Source organism: Telopea speciosissima, unplaced genomic scaffold (genome assembly GCF_018873765.1).
Source record: "Telopea speciosissima isolate NSW1024214 ecotype Mountain lineage unplaced genomic scaffold, Tspe_v1 Tspe_v1.0015, whole genome shotgun sequence".
Classification (NCBI taxonomy): domain Eukaryota; kingdom Viridiplantae; phylum Streptophyta; class Magnoliopsida; order Proteales; family Proteaceae; genus Telopea; species Telopea speciosissima.
The window spans coordinates 326575-345570 of NW_025317351.1; the positions used below are offsets into that span (position 1 = coordinate 326575).

Sequence of the window (18996 nt, forward strand, 5' to 3'; positions counted from 1 at the left end):
CAAATCAGTTTTCTATTATACACGATTTTCCAGAAACCTAGTTCAGCTTTCTATTATCTACATTAAATGTTCAGCAAATAAAGAAGAAAGCCAACACTTTGAACGTGAGAATGCAAGAGCTTAATGCAATTAGAGGGGAGAGGAAATAGAACGACATCTACAGTTTTACGAACTCCAGCAGGTCTCTCTCCGAAAATATCATCACAGAACATATCTGCTGATCTCTCACTCTGCACAAATTGGTGAAATTGTGACTATGAAGCAGTGGAAATTAACATCTTAAAGTAATCGCAGTTATTATATCCAAGCTCAAAAAATTAAAAATAAACCATCCAAGGTCACATAAGGCATCAAAAGAACCATGGTTGACAAGCGTGGGGTTGATTCATGCAAATCATGCTTACCCACGTATGCAAGAAATTTAAAAAAGATCTAATTGTTAATTGGTCATCTACAAACCTTTGGAGTCCCATCCCCTAAACCCCAGCACCAAAAGTGCTCTCATGTGCCAAAGTTCCATTACGTGAAGGTGGTTTCCATACAGAAAATGAAGGCTCGGGACTATCATTCCTACCCTCAGAAACGACAGATGTAGAATTAACCACTTATGGAGGAAGTTTCTGTTCTGCTGCCTTGTCGACATTGAGAGAACCATTCTCTGATCCAAAGCATTTATGGTTTAGTATGAACAATGAATAAATGCCACAAAGAAAGCAGTCATAAACTATAAATAAAACTCCGAAACATCAAAATATAGAAAACACAATTAGCTTGGAAGTGGACGACACCTTTAGTTGAGGCTTGACCATGAGGTACAACCTGCTTTTGTGACTGCTGTTGCTGTTGTTTATATTTTTCTAGTATGTCTTGCCTTCTTTTCCTGCTCTCCTCCTTAATTCTGTCAACATCCTCCCCTTCAAGCTCCGCTAGTTGTAATGAAGCCCTATCTTCACAATCTTCTTCTACCTCTTCATCTCTAAAAGCAGAGAGCAGCATATAAGATAAATTTGAAGTAAGCTAGGATACATCCAATGATTAAATGACATTGTATACCTCAGTGGTTTCTTTTCACGCCTTTCCAGATCATCATCCATGATGCTGGGTACCTTTACTGGATCTTTTTTTCTTTTCCTGTAGTGGTAATACGGTTCATCTTTCAAATGGCAGCAATCTTTCGACCTATCTCGACCACCATATGCGCCATTATGACCATCATATAGATTTCTGCCCACCCAACCACTCTCAATCTCCCTACCCCTATCTTTATCCCGAACTCTTTCCCTCTCCCTTTCCCTATCCCCCTCACCCTCCCTATTCCTGTACCTATCTCTCTTCCTGTCCCTGTCCCGATCCTTCTCCTTCTCTCTCTCCCTCTCTTCCAAAAAAAATTACGAAAAACTCAGACTTAGAATAGGACTAAGAATTAATACCCAAATCCCAAAGCTAAAGAGGAAGAAGGAAATAAGAACAGAGAAGATTACGATCTTCACTTCAAAATAGCACAAATTAGAATGACTAAAAAATAAGGAAGAGAAAAGTGGAAGAAGGAAGAAATTCAATTGAGGCGGCGATCAAAAAACCCGGTTGTCCCAAGAAGTAGCGACGAGGTAATTTCCCTTGGGACTAAAACAAGAACTTGAACTCTGCGCCATAGAAAAGAACAGAGATTATAAAATTCAAACCATTTAAATATAAAAGAATCCACTGTGATGGCTGCTATAGTAAGGGAGGGATTGGGGGTAGAAGAAGAAGCATAGGACAGGCCTGTTTTCATTAATCAATTTCTTCTAAGTTCGGTTCAGATGTTTTAGAAATTGATCAGAACTGCTTTCTTCTTCTGTGGTTGGGTTAACCTGGTCTCGGGAACAGGAGGAGAGCTATCGTTGATGGATGAGAAGAACCAGCTCCTCAGCTTCGAAGAAGGAGTTGAAGTGACTTTGATGATGGAAGCAGAAAAAGGGTTTGGTCTTCTACAATTCGGAGGGGAGAGCAGACTGCGGTGAGTATAGAGGGGAGCGCATCTTAACAGAGTTCGTCTCATGACTCTAAGGATTTTTTCCGGTCAGGGTTTTAGCGGTACAGAATTTGAGGACTAGGCTTCTTCCTCCTCCCCCTCCTCAACTGCTTCTTCTTCATCCACGTCTGCTTCCTCCCCTATGTTTTTTTATTCATCTCCTAACATTGAGCTCCGAAAAGCAGTGCAGGTCTTAAATCCATAAAAGTTCACCTTCAGCTTGAACGGAATACAGCCATCAAATAATACTCCCAAAGTTCCTCCTCTGCACCTGCCCAGTTCAAATTCCAATTGAAAACACCATCACCCATCTCTCTCTCTCATGTTGTTTATGACTGATGAACCAATACAGCACAATGGGTATTAAGTCCAGCAATATACTTTAGGTGGGGATGTCAATGTTTCCCCCTCCCTCCCTCTCAAGTTATAAGTTTATGACTGAATCAGAATAGCAAAATGGGTATTCAATCAAATTTTTTCAACTTAAAATACACTTTATCTGGGAAAGTCAGTGTTTCTATCACAAAATCATGCGGTATCTTTCAATTCAGAATAGGTCAGAAGGAACCTTCCTCAGGCACTTACCTGCAGATGTTTCAACCTTGCCTCAGCAACCTCATCAGTTAGATTAATCATCCTACATCAAAGGAAAAGGAAAGTAAATATATAAGAGGAAAGAGAGATTCCTTTTTCTTTTGTGACAGGATGTCAGAATCACTTGGATGTCTTGTTTGTAATTCAGATTCTTGGTCCATTTGGCCAAGCAAACACGAAGTCCAACAGAAAGAGATAATGTGCACATATGAAGGTTCAACCTAGTTATTTGATTAACAATATTATCTACCTGGCTTCAAGCTCTGAGATTTTCACAAGCAATAACTGCTCCCTTTCAGACGCAGCTGTTTCAATCTGTCAATTGGGAAAATATAGAACAATTTGCACTTAACTTGCAGTCAAATGAGACATACATAAAGAGAACTATAACACAGAATTAATATCAGAAAGGAAGAATGGAACAGTTCCATCATGCTTCAGAGCTTATAGAGAGCATTGGAAAATAACATTTCACATGGAGATGCTATTGAGACCTAATAGAATAGGCAAACATATGGCATACAATTCTTTTAATAAGAAAAAGAATACTGAGTAAACCAGTGATCGACTGTTGCTTTAAAGTACTAGTGAGTTTATTAAAGAAGAGAAACAGGCTGATAACAGAAATTTTTCTGATAGGAATAACGATGAAAACTCGGATCATAATAAAAAGGGTAAATTACGCGGCGATCCCCTGAGGTTTGCCCTGAATACAGTACGACCCCTTGTGTTTTAAAAATATACACTCAGCACCTTTAAGTGGACGGTGTTAAGAATAAAATTTAAATGCCAATTTTGCCCTTTAATTAAAACTGCTCCCAATCCCCTTCTTGGAGACCTTAACAGCCACAGGGAGGTTTTGGGATCCACAGTGGAGGCCTCAAGGTCTGACGCCGTCCTATACCAGCACCAGTGAGTGCTTCGCAAACTCCGGCGACCGTCTAATGAGGATCCAATAGGCCAGAAAAGAGAAGGGCCAAGACGCAGCGCCTTTCCTTCCTACAATTGTGGCTAATCAAGAACAGAAACAATGAAATGGAACATTCCATCCTACAATTTACAGATACCCACCTTCCCTTTTCCCTTCACATTTGTTCCTCTTCCCTTATCTCTTTCTCTGCATCTTTGTTATTCTCATCAGATTCATAAGAGTGAGGAGACTCAGAGACTCAGAGATGAGTGATGGTCCTGTTGGGATTGTGGAGAGAGCACTGAGCTGCTTAGGGAAGGGGTTTGATATAACCTCTGATTTCAAATTGAAGTTCTGTAAAGGAAAAGAAAGGTTAGTTTTGATCAATGAAGAAGAGAAGAGAGACCTCACTATTCCAGGATTTGGAGTCCTTAAAGATGTTCCTGTCGATATCAAATGGGATAAAGGCCACTGGAGCCGGTGCCAATATGATGTTCTTGGATTCAACCAGCCACCAGGTAATGGGTCTTCCCTGATTTCTCCCTTATTTCTCACTTAGAGCTGAAAGATTTAAGCTTTCTTCCTTATAGTTCCTGAATCAATTTCCCCAATGATTCATAGATGAATGGAGATTCTTCATTCGCATGAGAACCATTATGTAAATGTGATTGGCCCTTTGAGCTTGCAACCAGGTTTTTCCACCCATCCGGTCAATATCAATCCTTCCACCCATCCAAACTCGATCCAATCATCCGAAGAACCATACCTGTTCAGATCTGTGGTTGCCTTCAAGAAACCCTGCAGAGAGAACTAATAGACACATTAATGGACAAATTCAATCTGTATGAGAAGAAAGGAAAGCAAAGAAATGAAGAAACGAGATGATAACCTGCATCTGAACGATAATGGAATCAATGGTCTTGCAGGGACCAACGAATTTAACGGGACCGAGTAAGAAAGTCCCTTTTGGTATGAAAAGCTTCACAGAACCTGAAGATCCACATGCTGCTTTTCATGCCGCCGTGAAGGCCTGCGTAAGTTAGAACGAAATTTAGGGTTAAAGATCTCTAAAACTTATCAAGACAAAAAAGAAAAAGAAGAATAAATTATTTATATAGGAAAAAAGAATGGGAATTAAGCATAATTACTTTGCTATTGTCGTTTCGTCCATCACCTTTGGCGCGGAAGCTCTTGACGTTGAAAGTGCCAAAGCCCTGCTTCGTCGCTGCAACTCCTTTTTGTCCACCAGTTTTTCTTCCTCCACCTGCGCCCACTCTTCATCCGGTAACAATCCAGGTAAAGGAAGTGAAGCAAAGCAAGAAGATAGGGTTGCAAAGGGTGGGGGCAGGTGAGTTTGCGGGAGAAGGGAGAAAAGGAAGAAGAACAAGAGAAGAAGAAAAAGAAGCAGAGATGATCGTGTGAACTTCAGGCCGCCCTATGGGGTATATTTGTCATTTTAAGGCATCAATGACCAACACGTCAACAACTAACGGGAATGATCTAACGGACTGGGGTTGAGTGTAACAAGTCACCTAATCTCAGGGGGTCATAGTGTATATTTTAGAAACACAGGGGATCGTACTGTATTTAGGGCAAACCTCAGGGGGTCGCCATGTAATTTACCCTAATAAAAAAACCAATCCTTGCCTAGGGAGTCCACCGAATCATTAGTGGAAGTTGGGAAACCCAAGAATGATGCAGTTGATGCAGCCGTCTACCCCGTGGTTTCTCTAAAATGTCAAATATTGTCAAGGAATCTCTTACCCATGACCTCCAGCCTAAAACATTATTAGAATCAACCTAGCTTTCCACATGAATAGAATTAAGCTTTTTCCTTATATCAGCTAAATAGATGTTAATCATTGTTATACGGACCGCCTTATATTGGTCACATGTGCAAACAAAAAACGGTCAATGGAAAATATTTATATAGAGGAGGTGGCATCAGAGATACGTGCCAGCAGTCAAACGACTCATGTGCGTAAGCTGAATAATCACCACATGCAATTTTACATACATCTTGCCAGGCCAACTAAGGATTTTAAACTCAAATCGGTTCTTAAAACCCTATCAAGTTTCATACATAAAAAGAAATGCATATAGATTAAATGCTTCACTTCAAAATAGTGCAAATTAGAATGTGCACTGCGAGGGAATGACTAAAAAATAAAGAAGAGAAAAGAGGAAGAAGGAAGAAATTCAATTGTGGCGGCGATAAAAAAACCTGGTTGTCCCACCCACCAAGGTGAACTTACAGGGACAAGGGAGTCTCTGGCACTTCTCTTGGGATCAGTGGCAGAGAAAACAGTGTAGACAACGATGAAAGTATCAATAAATTCTGCTGCCAAACCCACACCTTTGCTGTAGCCATCGGCGATCTTGTTCACCCCACCACTATACTGCACATAGTAAGACTTTTGGAAGGCCTTTACTAGCCCTACACCACACATTGCACCCAAGCATTGTGCCACCAGGTACATCACAGCACGGATTAGTGACACTTTAAGGGCTAAGAAAAGCCCAAACGTCACTTCTGGGTTATTATGCCCTCCTGTACACACACACAACTGTTTAGAGCGGAAAAAGAGAGAGACGAGAGTTATTAATCATTATTGAAAAAATTCCTTTCTCTTCAATGACTATCTTTCTATTTTAAATATAAGAAAGAAGGGATACAGAGAATAACCTAAGCATAGCTATTAAAACAAAAATAAAATAAGGAAAATAAAATGAACCCAATAGAACAAAGTGAAGCGAGGCATTGAAATTGAACAAAAATTACCAATGAAAATGCCAACAGATAATAGTGGGCCTCGTTGTATTGGACTAGGACTTTTATCGAGGTTTTGCCTGATGGAGCACCTATGTCCTAGAAAACCAAAAAGCATTGTTATACACCACAGAATGAAGAGACAACACTAAACCTATTTTTCCTATCAGGAAAAACATGAAAAAGTTAAAACTACTAACCAACTTGAACATTAACTGCAACACTGCAACCTCTCATCGCCAGTACAAAAGCCTCCAGAACCACCAAACCATAGATCTTATGTAATGCCGTTTCACAAAAAATAATGAGGGCAAACAGAACAAAGGTTTCTAATCATAATTAAGCCCCTCTCATTCTCTATTGATTCTGATCTTCTAACACTACTTGAACGCCTGCTGTTGCCACTTTCCACACCCCTGCTCTGTTTCTGTTAGTTCCCATATCAGCCCTGATAACACCCTGCTATTATTAGCCAGAGATATCTGTCCTGTTTTAACCACTGATAAGTTTGATCTCAAGGGTTACTCAACCCAAGTTTCAGGCTCAACAGCTCTGTAGTTTTGAGTAACAAAATATCCCCCATTCTGTTAATGAGCTTTCGATTTCCTTCATTTCTGTTTTAATCTTCTAATCATATATGCTGTTTCTGTGGCCTACCCAGTTCCTGTAGTCAGTGTTTCTTGTTTCCTAATTAGCCTATTCTGTCCTATTAGAGCCTTTGCAAATTCTGCCCTAATCCCAATTTAGGGTTGGGTTTCCGACCATGCACCAGGAGAATTATCCAAAGTGAGCATTTTTCTTAGGTTCCAACTCATATTCCACAGATTTTGGTGAATCTTCTCTACATCATCTTCTCATTAGGAATTTGCTTATCCTCCACAAACAGGCTGGTGATTAGTAGTGAAATATCATATAAAAATAATTGCCATTCAATGAAACCAACAACAACCATTGGGGTTAGATAAGAATAAAACAGAAAGAAGGTAACCAAACCTTAAGTCTCTGTTTACTGTCCTTGTCCCAAAAATTTAAAGCACCATCAGAACCTGATGTTGCAAAAGTATGGTGTACACGAATAAGGGATACCCACACAAGCTCTGAAAGTATATCAAGCAACAGATAAATCAAACCTCTTCACGAGTCAAAAGTTCAGAAGATATCTATGACGGATATGATTTGAAGGGAAAAGAGAATATCTGAAACATATGGAAAACTTTAATTGGAAACACTAACAATATATTTTTTTTAATTAACATAAATTTTATAAAAAGAAAGATAATATGGTATAACAGGCCTCCAAGGGGGCAAGAGCACAGATAATATACAACAACAAAGAATTACACCCCCACCCCCAATAAAAGCCCACACCTCATAATGGAATGGTATTCCCATAATAGAATCTCAAAAGTAAAACACCTTGCATGGTCAACTCATCAGCCATCTCAGTGACCACTCTAGGCTGTCATTGAAAAGAGCAATGCAGGCTAGAGGCAAGATGAGGAATGCATCCAACTAAATGTGCAAATCTCCAAGGTTTCCTGAGTATGAATGTATGATCAACCATACAAGTAACAACATTAACATGATCTCCTTATAAATATGCATGAAACGAAATACCTGAAACAACCAGAACCATGACAAAATGGAGTAATAGGATTAGAGATGAGGAACTTATTGGAATTCCATGAACTTAGCACCTATGTCCTAGAAAAACCAAAAAGCATTGTTAAACACCACAGAATGAACAGACAACACTAAACCTATGTTTCCTATCCGGAAAAACATGAAAAAGTTAAAACTCATGGATCATGTTAAAGAAAAGAAAATTAAAATCGGATGCAACTACTAACCAATTTGAACATTAACTGCAACACTGCAACCTCTCATCGCCAGTGCAAAAGCCTCCAGAACCACCAAACCATAGATCAGATGTAATGCAGTTTCACAAAAAATAATGAGGGCAAACAGAACAAAGGTTTCTAATCATAATTTAGCCACTACCTGAATATAAACTATGATTATTCACCTTAAGAATCTATTTTTTTCTTCTTTTTTTTTGTTACTTGTAGGAGGGTGTACCAATAAAAATTAAAATATTCAATATTACAGAAATTGAACCTCTATTTCTACACATACACGCACAAGGACACAATGCAGGAACATGTACAGGCAAACAGGCATGAGAGCTCTGATAGGCAAGGAAGAAATGGACCATTCAACTTCAGGTTGTAAAATTCTTCTGGTTAATTCCTCCAAATCTGAAGACAGTCCAGGAGCCCAATTTTATGGTTAAGATCATGCAAAGTAGTTTCAAGGGTTTCACAATAAGCTGCCTAAAAAACAAACCAGGGTACCTTCTTTTGGTTGCCTTCTAAGCATGTAAAGCACTGATTGGTTGCGTCATAGCCCTGGATGAAACCCTGAATGAAAAATAGAATGAGACTCCAGGACCCAAGTGATTTGGATAAATGAAAAAAATGTAGACAACAAAAAAAATGCAATATCCAATGTAAGATGGAAGCTATCTGAAAGGAAAAGATTCTGTCGAGTCTATCTTTTCCAAAAGCCATAGGAACACTTTTCACAACCTCATTGAGTTTAATTTAGTAACTAGTATTGGTGTGAATTTTCTAATGCACTAAAGCCTGCAAAAGGTTGCAGCACACTGTTTTCAAACTTCAAACAAAAATTTCAAGGGGGGGATAAATGTAATAAATCTTCTCAAAGCCCATCATTAAGAATGATTACAAGATATTGTCATTCTTTTCTCTGGATCTAAGACAAATACTTTTTCTAGAAGATCTTACAAATTCGACAACATCTTCGGATCCTCACCAGGGGAGCTTGTAATTAAGGAACCAATGTCTTTTTGCTTAATATTGCGAACCAGCCTCTTCACAGTCTGCAGACATAGTTTACAAGGCTAAATTAAAATGAGGGCAATGATACTTCCCCTTTTTTTTCTTTTTTTTTTGGGGGGGGGGGGGGAAGAGGGTGGTTGCAGTAGTAGGAAAAACAATAGAAACAGTCACTGAAACATAATCACTAGAGATTTCATTGACAAGTAACTTCTCACCTTCTTTGTAACAGGATCTTCTTCAGTAGCATGAAAATTCAAATCCTAGTAAAAATGCTGACTGGTAAATCCACCCTGTAGAAAAAGCAAGAGATGTTGAAGTCAGCACAGGCAATAAAAACAAGAATCATAATATAGTATTTTCATTCAATAACCTAAAATAATGAGCTAAAGATATTGATGACCCTGGAAACAAAGCTGCAAAAAATAAAGGGTTAAACACCCCTCGTGAGGGTTGCAGGGAATCTGAAGAAAACAGATATATGAAGTATAATACAAGTGGGAGTAAAATAACTCCACTACCACATTATTATGCATTTCATAGAAAAAACCAAAAAAATGACAACCCACCCAGGGATAAATAGCAAGAAATTTTATACAGACCCAACAAGAGCAAAGCAGAATAACCCTAAAAAATTAAAATAAAAAAGATAAAACAACAAAGGAATAGCAATTCCATAGACATCTCAGTCCTAGATATTCTATTTTCTGTTCAGTAAATCATTGCAGCTTCACCAACCCACACCCTTGTAAGGATCAGAAGATGAAATTTTACAAGAGTCACGAGGGAAACAAAGGGTAGAGTGGTCAATTTCCGGACATTCCAGATCATTTTTTCTTTAAGGCAGTACACATGGCTTTTCCATGGGTCCAACAGACTACGTCAGGTCAAAGAGGTTTTCTTATAGGGCAACAGAACTAGATACATTGAGTTTACTTTTGATCTACAAAATCACCGTACTATAATACCCAGCTTTTTTTTATTTAAATAAGTTGCAATACCAAGCAACTTTTTAGAAGTTTAGCATAAGTACGCAATTCCCTTTAAAATTAGCATAGTATGCTCATTTGCAATCAAATTTAAGTTTCATCAAGTTTAATTTGCTCGATGCGATAGTGTCGGGTTGTTTCATGCTTCAGATGTTAATTTGGAATCAAATTTAAGTTTCATCCACATTAATTTGGTATTCATATTAAAGTGTTGGGTTGTCTGCGTGTTAACTGTTGTATTTGATTCCTCAATCTAGGGTTGCACTCATTTTTTTAGAACGATAAAACTCCCAAACTAGGCAACTCCCTAAGAGGTCTTTACCTATGTTCTTTAGCTAGTTACTAAAAAATACTATTGCTTATTGATGGATTCTGTGTTATATCAATATCTTCGTGAAGATGTGATCACATTAAACCAACTATAGACAAAGTCCTAGAAGTCTCTAGATATGGTTCACCAGTGAAACCTTTTTCAATCCCACAAAGTTAAAATAAATAACAAATTTATAAGAAAAATAGAGGATAACGTATAAAAGAAATATTCTGTCAATCGCTGGATTACAATACATCGCTATGGAAAGCATCCATGAATGCCAAAACACATTTCACTAACCGCAATAGCCGGCCATCACTAAAAACCCATAACATACAGCTCATGTGGTCCATGTACAAATTACAAGAAAAGGGAGAGAACATCGGATTATCAGCAGGTCCAAAGTGGCCTCAGTTGAACATGCTATCTCAGGCAGGACAAACCATATACTTCATTTGGTTATTCAAATCAGTTTTCTATTATACACGATTTTCCAGAAACCAAGTTCAGCTTTCTATTATCTACATTAAATGTTCAACAAACAAAGAAAAAAACCAACATTTACAATGTGAGACTGCAAGAGCTTAATGCAATTAGAGGGGAGAGGAAATAGAACGACATCTACAGTTTCACGAACTCCAGCAGGTCTCTCTCTGAAAATATCATTACAGAACATACATGCTGATCTCTCACTCTGCACAAATTGGTGAAATTGTGACTATGAAGCAGTGGAAATTAACATCTTAGAGTAATCGCAGTTATTATATCCAGGCTCAAAAATTTTAAAAATAAACCATCCAAGGTCACATGAGGAATCAAAAGAACCATGGTAGACAAACGTGGGGTTGATTCATGCAAATCATGCTTACCCACGTATGCAAGAAATTTAAAAAATATCTAACTGTTAATTGGTCATCTACAAACCATTGGAGTCCCATCCCCTAAACCCCCAGCACCAGAAGTGCTCTCACGTGCCAATGTTCTATTATGTGTAGGGGATTTCTATACAAAAAATGTAGGCTCCGGGACATCAGCCTCAGGACTATCATTCCTACCCTAAAAAGCAACAGATGTAGAATTAACCGCTTTTGGAGGAAGTATCTGTTCTGCAGCTTTGTCGACATTGAGAGAACCATTCTCTGATCCAAAGCATTTAAGGTTTAGTATGAACAATGAATAAAGGCCACAAAGAAAGCAGTCATAAACTATGAACAAAACTCCGAAAAATCAAAATATAGATAACACAAATAGCTTGGAAGTGGACGACACCTTTAGTCGAGGCTTGAACATGAGGTACAACCTGCTTTTGTGACTGTTGTTGCTGTAGTTTATATTTTTCTAGTATGGCTTACCTTCTTTTCCTGCTCTCCTCCTTAATTCTGTCAACATCCTCCTCTTCTTGTTCCGCTAGTTGATCTTCATAATCTTCTTCTACCTCTTCATCTCTAAAACCAGAGAGCAGCAAATAAGATAAATTTGAAGTAAGCTAGGATACATCCAATGATTAAATGAAATTGTATACCTCAGTGGTTTCTTTTCACGCCTTTCCAGATCATCATCAATGAATGCTGGGCACCTTTACTGGATCTTTTTTTCCTTTCCTATAGTGGTAACCCGGTTCATCTTTCAAATGCCTGGAATCTTTCGACCTATCTCGACCACCATATGCATCATTATGACCATCATATAGATGTCTGCCCACCCAACCACTCTCAGTCTCTCTACCTCTATCTTTATCCCGAACTCTTTCCCTCTCCCTTTCCCTCTCCCCTCCCCTATTCCTGTACCTATCTCTCTCCCTGTCCCAGACCTTCTCCCTGTCCCTGTCCCGATCCTTCTCCTTATCCTTCTCCTTCTCTCTCTCCCTCTCTTCTATAAATTATTATGAAAAACTGAGACTAAGAACTGGACTAATATTTAAAACCCAAAATCCAAAGCCAAACAAGAACATTGAGACTGACATACTAAAATCACATTTTCTGCCACCAAATACAATAATGATAAAAAATAAACAAATGAAAACCTAAACTTATCCACCTTCCATATTTTTCTGTAACCTTCTATCCCATGGAGGTTTTATGCTCTGAAGAAACATTTATTTTGGCCTCAAAAGAAATTGATTCAATCTTATTTTTCCTGCTCCACACAACATTCTTAAAACAAAACAATCACCTAGTATGCTTTAAAATAGTACGCTGGAGCAAAAAAGTATGTCTTGTGAGGTCAGCTTGTAAAATAATATTCTTAATTCTCTCTCTAAGATTCCTGTGATATTTATCATTCCTTCAAAAACAATGGTGTGCCCCCAACACCCCCTCCCCCCCCCCCCCCAACCAAAAAAAAGAAGAATAATCTAATCAATAAAGGAATGGGGGGAAATGTTAACCTAATCAACTACTGAAAACCGCTATCTATATTTCATGTTAGCATTCATTGAAGACATAGAGAGAAGGAAAAGTGAACAATTCAGTCAAAACAAAGGGGGAAGTATATCATCCTCACCTCATTCAAACAAAAATAAGGCTGGACGGAGTTTGGATTTTGACTTAGAATCTCTTCCAAGGATTTTTGATTTCTTCAGGCAAAGAAGAAGTTGTCCTCCTTTCGTATGCTATGCTTTAGGTGCATGGGGCAACAGTTGTTTTCAAATAAATCCTTCTCATCCTGCATTTTTAACATGAGCAAAATACAGGAAATTTTGTATTTAGAAAATGTAAACATGACTCTTCATCAAATTATCTAAGGGAATATTTAGAAGAATTAAGTCTTTAAAAGGTTGTAAAGTCATATTCCAACAAATGCCGAAAGTGGTTATTCTTTATACTCAATTCAATCACACAATCAATGCCAATAGAAAAGACATACAGTGGACACAATATTCAACCTCCCTGAGGTCTAGGAATGAAATAAAAGAACATAAATAACAGTATATGCAAATAGAAATAATAGTTAACAGTTAGACAATGAGGACAGCCTATACATAAAAGCATATCAATACATATGGTACAAATGCAGGGAAAAGGGCCAATAATTGATTGGCTTCCACCAGGGAACGATCCTCCACCGAAAATACGATTATAGCCTCCCCATCCATTATATTCTTAATGATGGCCATAAACCTATACGGCACAATATGTACTCAAAAGAAATCAATTCTATGACAGACATTTGTGTCTGTCATATCTACAGAAATAATTGTGTGATCAACATTACACATTCTATCAGGTCAAATTTTTTGTTCTTTGAAAGAATTGCTGGTTGGTTGAATGGTGAATCTCATCACTTCATGTGCTTGGGCACAGCTAGCAGAGCCTCTACATGTGTCCACCTAGGAGTTTTTACACTTCATACATGGCACATATTGGTAAAAGAGTTGATAAAGCAACAAAGATTTCCTAAAATCAAAGACGGGTACCACCTTATACTCCTCACAGTTGATACAATAAAGGCCTGCCTTCATAATCAGTACACATGGCTTTTCCATAGGCCCTACAGACTATGTCATGTCAAAGAGGTTTTCTTATAGGGCAGCTGAAATAGATACATTGAGTTTACTTTTGATCTACAAAATCACCGTACTATAATACCCAGCTTGTTTTATTTAAATAAGATGCAATACCAAGCAACTTTATTAGAAGTTCAGCATAACTATGCAATTCCCTTTAAAACAAGCATAGTATGTTCATTTGCAATCAAATTTAAGTTTCATCAAGTTTAATTTGCTCGATGTGATACTGTCGGGTTGTTTAATGGTTCAGATGTTAATATGGAATCAGATTTAAGTTTCATCCACTTTAATTTGTTATTCATATTAAAGTGTTGGGTTGTCTAAGTGTTAACTGTTGTATTTGACTCCTAAATCCAGAGTTGCACTCAATTTTTTTAACATGATAAAATTCCCAAACTAGGCAACTCCCTAAGAGGTCTTTTCCTATTTTCTTTCGCTAGCTATTAAAAAATACTATTGCTTTATTGATGGATTTTATGTTGTATCAATATCTTCATGGAGATGTGATCACATTCAACCAACTATAGATAAAGTCATAGAAGTCTCTAGATATGGTTCACCAGTGAAACCTTTTTCAATCTCACAAAGTCACAATAAATAACGAACTTACAAGAAAAATAGAGGATAACATTATATATATATATATATATATATATATATATATATATTCTGTCAATCGCTGGATTACAATACCTCGCTATGGCAGGCATCCATGAATGCCAAAACACATTTCACTAACTGCAATCGCAAGCCATCACTAAAAACTCATAACATATTGCTCATGTGGTACATGTACAAATTATATGAAAACGGAGAGAACATGGGATTATCAGCAGGTCCAAAGTGGCCTCAGTTGAACACGCTATCACAGGCAGGACAAAGCATATACTTCATTTGGTTATTCAAATCAGTTTTCTATTATACACGATTTTTTAGAAAACTAGTTCAGCATTCTATTATCTACATTAAATGTTCAGCAAACAAAGAATAAAACCAACACTTTGATGTGAGACTGCAAGAGCTTAATGCAATTAGAGGGGAGAGGAAATAGAATGACATCTACAGTTTCACGAACTCCAGCAGGTCTCTCTCCTAAAATATCATTACAGAACATACATGCTGATCTCTCACTCTGCACAAATTGGTGAAATTGTGACTATAAAGCAGTGAAAATTAACATCTTAGAGTAATAGCAGTTATTTTCCAGGCTCAAAAATTTTAAAAATAAACCATCCAAGGTCACATAAGGAATCAAAAGAACCATGGTAGACAAGCTTGGGGTTGATTCATGGAAATCATGCTTACCCACGTATGCAAAAAATTTAAAAAATATCTAATTGTTAATTGGTAATCTACAAACCTTTGGAGTCCCATCCCCTAAACCCCCAGCACCAGAAATGCGGTCATGTGCCAAATTTCCATTACGTGAAAGAATAATCTAGTCAATAAAGGAATGGGGAAAAATGTTGACCCAATCAATAGCTGAAAACCGTTATCTATATTTTATGTTAACATTCATTGAAGACACAGAGAGAGGGAAAAGTGAACAATTCAGTCAAAACAAAGGGGGAAGTTTATCATCCTCACCTCATTCAAATGAAAAGAAGGCTGCACGGAGTTTGGATTTTGACTTAGAATCTCTTCCAAGGATTTTTTGATACTTCGGTAAGGCAAAGAAGAAGTTGTCCTCCTTCCGTATGCAAGACTTTAGGTGCATGGGGCAACAGTTGTTTTCAAGTAATTCCTTCTCATCCTACATTTTTAACCAGAGCAAAATATAGGAAATTTTGTGTTTAGAAAATGTAAACATGACTCTTCATCAAATTATCCTAGGGACTATTTAGAAGAATTAAGTCTTTAAAAGGTAGTAATGTCATATTCCAGCAAATGCCGAAAGTGGTTATTCTTTATACTCAATTCAATCACACAATCAATGCCAATAGAAAAGACATACAGTGGACACAATATTCAATCTCCCTGAGGTCTAGGAATGAAATAAAAGAATATAAATAACAGTATATGCAAATAGAAATAATAGTTAACAGTTAGACAATGAGGACAGCCTATACATAAAAGCATATCAATACATATGGTACAAATGCAGGGGAAAGGGCCAATAATTGATTGGCTTCCACCAGGGAACGATCCTCCACCGAAAAATATGATTATAGCCTCCCCATCCATTATATTCTTAATGATAGCCATAAACCTATACGGCACAATATGTACTCAAAAGAAATCAATTCTATGACAGACATTTGTGTCTGTCATATCTACAAAAATAATCGTGTGATCAACATTACACATTCTATCGGGTCAAATTTTTTGTTCTTTGAAAGAATTGCTGGTTGGTTGAATGGTGAATCTCATCTCTACATGTGCTTGGGCACAGCTGGCAGTGCCTCTGCATGTGTCTACCAAGGAGTTTTTACACTTCATACATGGCACATATTAGTAAAAGAGTTGATAAAGCAACAAAGATTTCCTAAAATCAAAGACGGGTACCACCTTATACTCCTCACAGTTGATACAATAAAGGCCTTCATAATCAGCCCGGTAAATGTTACCATTTGCAAGAACACAAGTAAAATTCCTGATCATTTTTTCTTTAAGTCAGTACACATGGCTTTTCCATAGGTCCAACAGACTAAGTCAGGTCAAAGAGGTTTTCTTAAAGGGCAGTTGATCTAGAAACATTGAGTTTACTTTTGATCTACAAAATCACTGTACTATAATACCCAGCTTTTTTTATGTAAATAAGTTGCTATACCAAGCAACTTTTTAGAAGTTTAGCATAAGTATGCAATTCCCAATAAAATTAGCATAGAATGTTCATTTGCAATCAAATTTAAGTTTCATCAAGTTTAATTTGCTCGATGTGATAGTGTCGGATTGTTTAATGGTTCAGATGTTAATTTAGAATCAGATTTAAGTTTCATCCACTTTAATTGTTATTCATATTAAAGTGTTGGGTTGTCTGCGTGTTAACTGTTGTATTTGATTCCTCAATCTAGGGTTGCACTCATTTTTTTAGATCGATAAAACTCCCAAACTAGGCAACTCCCTAAGAGGTCTTTACCTATGTTCTTTAGCTAGTTACTAAAAAGTACTATTGCTTTATTGATGGATTTTGTGTTCTATCAATATCTTCATGAAGATGTGCTCACATTCAACCAACTATACATAAAGTCCTAGAAGTCTCTAGATATGGTTCACCAGTGAAACCTTTTTCAATCTCACAAACTCACAAACTCACAATAAATAACAAATTTATAAGAAAAATAGATGATAACATATAAAAGAAATATTCTGTCAATCGCTGGATTACAATACATCGCTATGCAAAGCATCCATGAATGCCAAAACACATTTCTCTAACCGCAATCACAGGCCATCACTAAAAACCCATAACATACTGCTCATGTTGTGCATCTACAAATTACAAGAAAAAAGAGAGAACATGGGGTTATCAGCAGGTCCAAAGTGGCTTCAGTTGAACATGCTATCTCAAGCACGACAAACTATATACTTCATTTAGTTATTCAAATCAGAGATTCAGAGATGAGCGATGGTCGTGTTGAGATTGTGGAGAGAGCACTGAGCAGCTTAGGGAAGGGGTTTGATATAACCTCTGATTTCAAATTGAAGTTCTTTAAAGGAAAAGAAAGGTTAGTTTTGATCAATGAAGAAGAGAAGAGAGACCTCACTATTCCAGGATTTGGAGTCCTTAAAGATGCTTCTGTCGATATCAAATGCAATAAAGGAGATTGGAGGCGGTATCAATATGATGTTCTTGGATTCAACCAGCCACAAGGTAATGGGTGTTCTCTGATTTCTCCCTTATTTCTCACTTAGAGCTGAAAGATTTAAGCTTTCTTCCTTATAGTTCCTGAACCAATTTCCCCAATGATTCATAGATGAATGGAGATTCTTCATTCCCACGAGAACAATTATACAACTGTGATTGGCCCTTTGAGCTTGCAACCGGGTTTTTCCACCCATCCGGTCAATGTCAATCCTTCCACCCATCCAAACTCGGTCCAATCATCCGAAGAACCATACCTGTTCAGATCTGTGGTTGCCTTCAAGAAACCCTGCAGAGAGAATTAATAGACACATTAACGGGCAAATTCAATCTGTATGAGAAGAAGGAAAGTAAAGAAATGAAGAAACGAGATGATAACCTGCATCTGAACGGTAATGTAATCAATGGTCTTGCAGGGACCAACGAATTTAACGGGACCGAGTAAGAAAGTCCCTTTTGGTATTAAAAGCTTCACAGAACCTGAAGATCCACATGCTGCTTTCCATGCCGCCGTGAAGGCCTGCGTAAGTTAGAACGAAATTTAGGGTTAAAGATCTCTAAAACTCATCAAGATAAAAAAGAAGAAGAAGAATAAATTATTTATAGAGGAAAAAAGAATGGGAATTAAGCATAATTACTTTGCTATCGTCGTTTCGTCCATCGCCTTTAGCACCGAACCTCTTGACGTTGAAAGTGCCAAAGCCCTGCTTTGTCGCTGCAACTCCTTTTTGTCCACCAGTTTTACTTCCTCCTCCTGCGCCTGCTCTTCATCCGGTAACAATCAAGGTAAAGGAAGTGAAGCAAAGCAAGGAGATGGGGTTGCCAAGGGTGGGGGCAGGTGAGTTTGCAGGAGGAGGAAGAAGATGAAGAAGAACAAGAGAAGCAAAAAAAAGAAGCAGAGACGATCGTGTGAAATTCAGACTGCCCTATAGGGTATATTTGTCATTTTAAGGCATCAATGACCAACACGTCAGCAACTAACGGGAATGATCTAACGGACTGGGGTTGAGTGTAACAAGTAACCTAATCTCAGGGGGTCATAGTGTATATTTTAGAAACACAGGGGATCGTACTGTATTTAGGGCAAACCTCATGGAGTCGCCATGTAATTTACCCTAATAAAAAAACCAATCCTTGCCAAGGGAGTCCACCAAATCATTAGTGGAAGTTGGGAAACCAAAGAATGATGCAGTTGATGCAGCCGTCTACCCCCTGGTTTCTCTAAAATGTCAAAT

The 18996-nt window shown here is 37.7% G+C and overlaps 2 long non-coding RNA genes across 3 annotated transcripts; both read right to left on the reverse strand.

Annotated features, from left to right (window-relative positions):
- Positions 1 to 160: 160 nt before the first annotated feature.
- LOC122647240 lies at positions 161 to 15353 on the reverse strand. 2 transcript variants are annotated; one of them, XR_006330830.1, is made up of 2 exons: positions 15317 to 15353; positions 161 to 230 (listed from the first exon to the last, which is right to left on the reverse strand). It is a non-coding gene; the product is annotated as an uncharacterized LOC122647240 (long non-coding RNA). The 2 variants fall into 2 exon arrangements; XR_006330831.1 differs by lacking the exon at positions 15317 to 15353 and adding an exon at positions 460 to 485.
- Positions 7942 to 9319, reverse strand: LOC122647239. Its single transcript, XR_006330829.1, has 4 exons — positions 9306 to 9319; positions 8643 to 8708; positions 8139 to 8190; positions 7942 to 7992 (listed from the first exon to the last, which is right to left on the reverse strand). It is a non-coding gene; the product is annotated as an uncharacterized LOC122647239 (long non-coding RNA).
- Positions 15354 to 18996: the final 3643 nt, after the last annotated feature.